The sequence below is a fragment of the Arachis ipaensis genome, chromosome B2 (assembly GCF_059453495.1).
Source record: "Arachis ipaensis isolate K30076 ecotype BB chromosome B2, ASM5945349v1, whole genome shotgun sequence".
NCBI lineage: Eukaryota > Viridiplantae > Streptophyta > Magnoliopsida > Fabales > Fabaceae > Arachis > Arachis ipaensis.
In genome coordinates this window covers 117,794,623-117,801,197 of record NC_142437.1, presented here as the reverse complement: position 1 = coordinate 117,801,197, position 6,575 = coordinate 117,794,623, and the positions used below count along the sequence as shown (strand labels likewise).

Genomic DNA, 6,575 nt, shown 5'->3' with positions numbered 1-6,575 from the left:
AGGAATTGGAACTGAGCGATGTAGAGCTAGAATTGAGGTGGCAAGGCGAGCACAGCAGAAAACAGAGACGGCACGACGGACCATCAGCGACACGAATAACTGCTTTCTATGTAATGGAACAGGACACAATGAACACAACGGCAGACACGGCGATGGTAAGTGTTGTCGTTGCTGTAGAAAGACGGAAACTGCCGCGGTGCTGGACTGCTGGTCAATTGGAAAAAGAGAAAGACAAAAATGTGTGTGTGAGAGAGAGAAGTGGGGGTGGAAAGAAAAAAATTTGAATCCTTTAAATTTTATATTTTTACTTTAGACGATAAAGTGAAATTTTTGAATATTTTTTTTATATTTTTTTTTCTATTTATAAAATAAGTGATGATAAATTATATTTTATTTTTTAAAATAAAATTTAAAATTTAAAAGATTTAATTTCTAAAAAAAAGATGGATTAGAGTTTAATTTTATTTTGATTTTTTTAATTAGTAAAGATGTTTTAGTAATGTCACTTATTTAAGTTTTTATTTTTATCTTAAACTAAATAAGATATTAAAAAATAACTCAATCTTAAATATTATATACTAAACAAAATACAAAAATTTAATTTAATCTTTCTCTATAATATCTATCTTTCAATTAGTGTAGAACCCAAAAAATTCATTAGCAATTAATTTCAAGTTGGTAAATTAGCAATTTCGTGAAAATTAATTTGAGACCTTGGATCTATTTAATGAAAGGTGAAAATTCAATTGCAGTCAACTTCACGTAAAATTGATAATTAAGAGCCGTTAGATGAAAATTTAGTCAAATCAATTAAATTATCTAACGACTCTCAGTTATCAACTTCACATGAAGTCGACTGCACCTAAGTTTCCACCTTGACGAAAACATACAAATGTGGGCTAAAGCAAGATTGCAAGAACCGGACCGGTCAATAAACCGGTGAAGTAACTGATTCACTGTTTCAATAGTTCGACCGGAGTTTAACCGGAGTTCAACCGATTTAATTAAATATAAATAAAATTATTAAAAATTTAATATATAATTTTCAGTATTTAAATTTAATAATTTCTAAATCTAAAAATTTTAATATGAAAATAATTTTAAAGTTATACCTCAACATGAGACTAAAAGGTGTTATACCTCAAAATTAGACATTAACAGTTTTCTTAAAAATACTAACACTGGATACATTAAGATGCTCAGTAAAAACACACTAATAAAGATAATACATTCATAATAATTAAGACAGGATCTCTCCATTATTTAGAAACAAATGGTACCAATAAAAATAAAACCCTCTAAACTACATTCCCATACCAAGAGTGATTTTATCTAGCCAAAAAGAACACAACATATAGAGAGATTAACAAAAGAAAAAATACTTCAATGCAGCAATATGTCCGTGAATGCCATGATTGATTAAATTGGGCAAGGGATTTGTCATGGCTTCATGGCTTCAGGAGCGAATCCAAATCCAAAATCTAAAAATTCAAATTACAAATTACATCCAACAATTATAGCAAAATTCAAAACGATAACAATTCAGAACCCAGAAGATTATATCAATTTATCCAGCATTCAAAATCAAAAATTATATTCAGCAAAATTCAATAGGGCAGAATTTTAAACTTATATAGCAAAATTCAAAAACCAGAGTTCTAAATTTGAACTTATATCAAATTTATATTCAGTAAAATTTAGAATTACATAACAATTAATTCATATAATTAACAAAATAAAAAAATTGAAAAGCAGAATAAAAACTCTGTATCAAGCCATCAATTCATATAATTAACAAAATAAAAAAATTAACTGAACTTAAATCTGAACTAAATTCCTCACTGCAGCAATCAACAATTCATACAGCTAATTAAAACCAAATAAAAAAAATTAATTGAAAAACCCAAGAACTCACTGCAATTCACGGCGGCAGAACAGATGCCCGACTAGTCGACTACGATGTTGACAGAAGCCGACGACGGGGACACCAGAAGCTTCAGTGTTCATAGTTCAGGACGACGACACTGCTGATAGCTATGTTGTGGGGTGTGTCGTGTGTGTTCTTCTGAAGACCAGACGACGATGATGCTAGACGCTTCAAACCACGAGGGCGGCAACCGCTGGTGGTCACTGGCTCACTGTCGGTGTCAATTGTGGTGTGGATGGTGGAGTCCCTCTGCTCGTTAAAGGAAAAGGAAAGTAGGGTTGAGAGAGGCGTGTGGTGACAACTGAGTGTTGGATGATTTGGGGGTGGGTTAGGTTAGTGGGTCGTGGTTTTTTTTTTTTGCGTCACAAAACGACGCCGTTTTGGGCTATTTTAAAAAATCGGAACTTAAAAAAATCCGTCCAGTTCGTCCGGTCCACCGGTTAACTATCGGTTCAACCGATTTTTTGATCAATTTTTTGTAGAGAAATTTTGGGGGTTAACTGGACCGGTCAGATGACCGATTCCCGATTTTGGCCGGTCCAATCTGGTTTTCAGAACATTGGGCTAAAGACAAAATATTCGACCAAAAAAAAAAGACTTTGGGTGTAATTTAAGAGTCCAACTTACACACCACACAACACACCTAATTAAAACTGGCAATATATATCTTATCTACGCATATCTAATCTGGATCAATCCATTCGAGTAGAGTTGTCTATCCGATCTGTTGCGAGAAAAGTAGGGTGCGATACGAATTTATTGGTGGATAGGGTAGGATATGGGTTTAGCATATATCCTATCCTACTCTACCCATACTCCTAATATATATATATATATGTAAAAGTTATGTATGTAGTAGAAAAATGAGTGTTGAACTTACAATCTTTTTCTTATAAAAATTTAAAATAACTACTAAGTTAGTTGATGATCATATTATTTGTAACTATATGTTAGATTTTTTAAAGATTTTATTGTTTTTAATTTTAATTTAAACTTAATTTTTTATTTTTTATTTTATTAATACGTATAAAATTTGGAATGGTTGAATTTTATATTTGGTTAAAATTTTTTATTTTTTTATGGGTAAAGTCGAGTAGGTAGGATAGTTTAGAACTTTAGGATGTGAGTAAGATTAAAATTGAGAAATTCTCAACTTGCAGATAGAATAGAATAGAATTTTTAAAAAAATTTCAACCTACAAATAAAATTAGAATAGAGTCCAAATCCAACCCTATCTTACTCATTACCATTCTTACACCTAACCCGCTAAAAAATTCTATAAACACTTTGGCATCATCTTTGTCTTTCATAAAAATATGAAATAAAGAACAACTATAATTATCAAAATTGAACTGATAATAGATCTGTCCAAGTTTTAAATCACTGAGTCAATAGTTTAACTGATGAGTTACATTACTGAATTATTTGATCTATTAACAATTAAATAAGTATATAAATTATAATAAAATCATAATTTAAATAATAAAAATAAAAAAGTTAATATTATTGAATAATAATTAAATTATATATGTTATAACTAAATCATAAAATGTATGTAGGAAATTACGTGATAAATATGTGCAATGGACCCTACCTCTCAGTCCTTGGGCAATATCATCAGCAATCCCACATTCCCACTGTAATTATCTTCTACATTTTTCTTCTCCAGATGAATCACCCGTTCATATGTTCTTGAATATCTCCACACAATCCAAAGCTCCTGCTCTGCAAAACTCATTCTAGTAGGTGAAATGGGTTAAGTATATATATATATATATATATATATATATATATATATATATATATATTTGATTTCCCTTCTTTTCAATTAGTAGTGAGGTTTTTTAATCTTTATATCTTTTCCGTATATTTGATAAGCAAAACAAGACAATTGAAGCTGTTGACTGTTGAGCAAGTCTTGACAAAATAAAGCTACAAATTAAAGGAAAAACAGACCTTTTTACTTTTTTAGTCTACGCTTCGATTCAGATGACCCCACATTACGAAACTGCCGCTACAAGTGTAGATGACGAATGAGCTTTTTTTTTTTTTTTTTTTTTTGACAGATGAATGAGCTTAGATATGCAAAAGAAGTTACGTTTATTTGTACCCAAAAAGGGATAGATTGCAAAAGAGATGAAGCTGAAAAATGTGTTTTGGGATGAATGGAAAATGAGCTCGTGAAGCAAGCAGATAAATGGTGAAAGTGAAACACCACTTGTCCGTTAACATATATTTTTCTTGAATATTGTAGCTGACATCAAAGTCATATTTTATATATATATTTTTTCACATGCAGATGTCAAGAAGCAAATCTTAAACTATATGTTATTTATTAGAGGGACCAAAAAAATCGTTGACTTAACCCCGTCCACACCATAGGCATTCGAGATAAGTGTGGATCGGAGGCACATGGACCCTCGTGGTGTGTGGGATCGGAGGTAAGGTGCAAATTCAATTGGTTATGGGTTACCAACTTTTTGTCCGTCATTAGTGACAGATTGACTTTCAAATAAGCTACTCTCACTTATCCTTTCAAAATTTTCAAATCAGCAGACAGCGTACGTGAATTAACGTGTACAAGGAAGAAAGAAAGAAATAAATAAGTGTAGTCAATAATACCTCGGATTAGGGGATCTTTCTAAGGTTCTATATTTTCAAATCGAGCATGCATGAATTCTCGTGCATTATGATATTCGATATCGAATGGGGGAGATTAAAATATGTGTACAGCTAGTGTTTGTTTTTTGAATAATTTTTTTTTAATGGTATCCATGCATCCGTAAACTTGGTGACTAATTTATTCATCGCCGGTCATTCTTTCAAGGACAAACGGCTGATTAATATTTTCTGTCTAAAATAAAATTCAAACTTCTAATCTCTTGAGTAAGAAATCAGATAATGAACTGTTAGACTATATGCAAGTGATTTACTTTTTTTTTATAATGCAACTATTCATAGTTGGGTTTTTTTTCGTTTTCCCAGATGAATTGGACAGCCAACCATCTTTGGCTGTTACATCAAACACTCACACAAACCATATATTTAAAAGTTTTATCGTGGCTGAGGCATGTGATCCAGTGGCAAAAATATTTGCCTCCAACTAAAGCCACGTAGGTTCGAATCCTAGCAGTGGTTATTAAGATTCAAACTCATATAGGATACCTTCTTTCTTGCTCCGTATGATTCTCTTCAAGTATCATTAATTTGAACCATTTTTATTAAAATTTCAAGAGAAAGAAAAAAGAAAGGAGTGACGATCTTTTAGTGGAGATTTTTCTCATTGTTGAAATATAAATCCTATTATAATTTAGAGAACAGAACACTATTTATTACTTTACACCAATTATATATAAAAACAAAAGTTGTGTCTGATTTTATTTTTCAATTTAATTCCCAATTGGTACTGATTTGATTTTATTATTTAATCCAATCTAATTCAAGTGATTGCGATTTTGTAAGGGTTTAAATTTATCTTTTAATCTACAGATTCAAATGATTTAAATTAAATCGGTTTTATGACTTTTATCTCATTCAAATTTTAATGTTTTATAATTTAAAAATTTTAATTATTAATTTTTTTCAAAATCAAAATATAACAAATCCAACTTTTAAAATATATAATTAAAAATTTTTAAATTATTATTTTTTCCAAAATTGAATTAACCGAAGAAAGAATTAGATATTCAAATTATTACAATATAATACAAATCGCAATGATTATTAATTTTTACCTTCTAAGATTCAAAACATAAAATAGCATACAAAATAAAATAAAGTGACAAATAAATATTTGAGAATTTATATATTGGACAGATTAGTCTATTATTAAAAAAAGAATTAATCTCTACATACAAGTAATTCTGTTATACAAGTCTTACAAGTCCTCTAATTGATATTATGCTCAAACACGCCTCTAATAGATTTTTAATTTTTGAAATGATTCCGTTTCCTTTTTCGAATTTCTTACCTTCTCTTTCTCCTTCTTCATTTATATGTTTTTCTCTCTGTTCTCTTTTTCATTATTCTCGATTTCCATTATTTTTTTACATCAAACTCTGAAATCGTTTTTGAAGTGTTTCATTTTTATCGTTGTGTTTCTCCTCATTCTTCTTTTGATATTGCAACATTATGTATTTTTTTTTCTTTGTTTGATTTTTTCCTCCCAAAAAAAATTATGAGAATATGAAATAAGAAAATGAAGAAGAAGAAGCAGCAGAAGATGAGGACGAGAAAGAGGAAGAGTTCTATATTATGCATAAGGTGTACTTCAACGAATTTTGGGTGTATTTCTTAAATCTTTTGGGTGTATTTCTATAATCCTTTGGGTGTATTTCTATAATCGTTTGGGTATATTTCTAAAGTTCCATTATCTTCAAAACGATTTCAAAACTTGATTTCAGAAACCATAAAAATCGAAAAAAAAAAAAAAAAAAACAAAGCAAGAATACCAATGATAAACGAAGGTAAAACAACAAATAAAAAGACAAAGAGAGAACGCACGAAGAAGATCGAACAAATTTGGCAAAAAACTCGTTTTCATGGAGGAAGAAGAAGAGTCGTTCATAATGCATAGTGAGTAGCGCGCTTTGAAAATAGGAAGTGGTTGAATAACGTGCGTGTATTTAATCTTAAATGTGGGAGTGTA

The 6,575-nt window shown here is 30.1% G+C and overlaps 1 long non-coding RNA gene across 3 annotated transcripts; it reads right to left on the bottom strand.

The window, feature by feature from the left end:
• Positions 1 to 1,165: 1,165 nt before the first annotated feature.
• On the bottom strand, positions 1,166 to 4,090 carry LOC148575358 (uncharacterized). 3 transcript variants are annotated; one of them, XR_015904939.1, is made up of 4 exons: positions 3,884 to 4,090; positions 3,522 to 3,652; positions 1,916 to 2,176; positions 1,166 to 1,481 (listed from the first exon to the last, which is right to left on the bottom strand). It is a non-coding gene; the product is annotated as an uncharacterized LOC148575358 (long non-coding RNA). The 3 variants fall into 3 exon arrangements; XR_015904938.1 differs by lacking the exon at positions 1,916 to 2,176; XR_015904937.1 differs by lacking the exon at positions 1,166 to 1,481 and having other exon boundaries at positions 1,809 to 2,176.
• Positions 4,091 to 6,575: the final 2,485 nt, after the last annotated feature.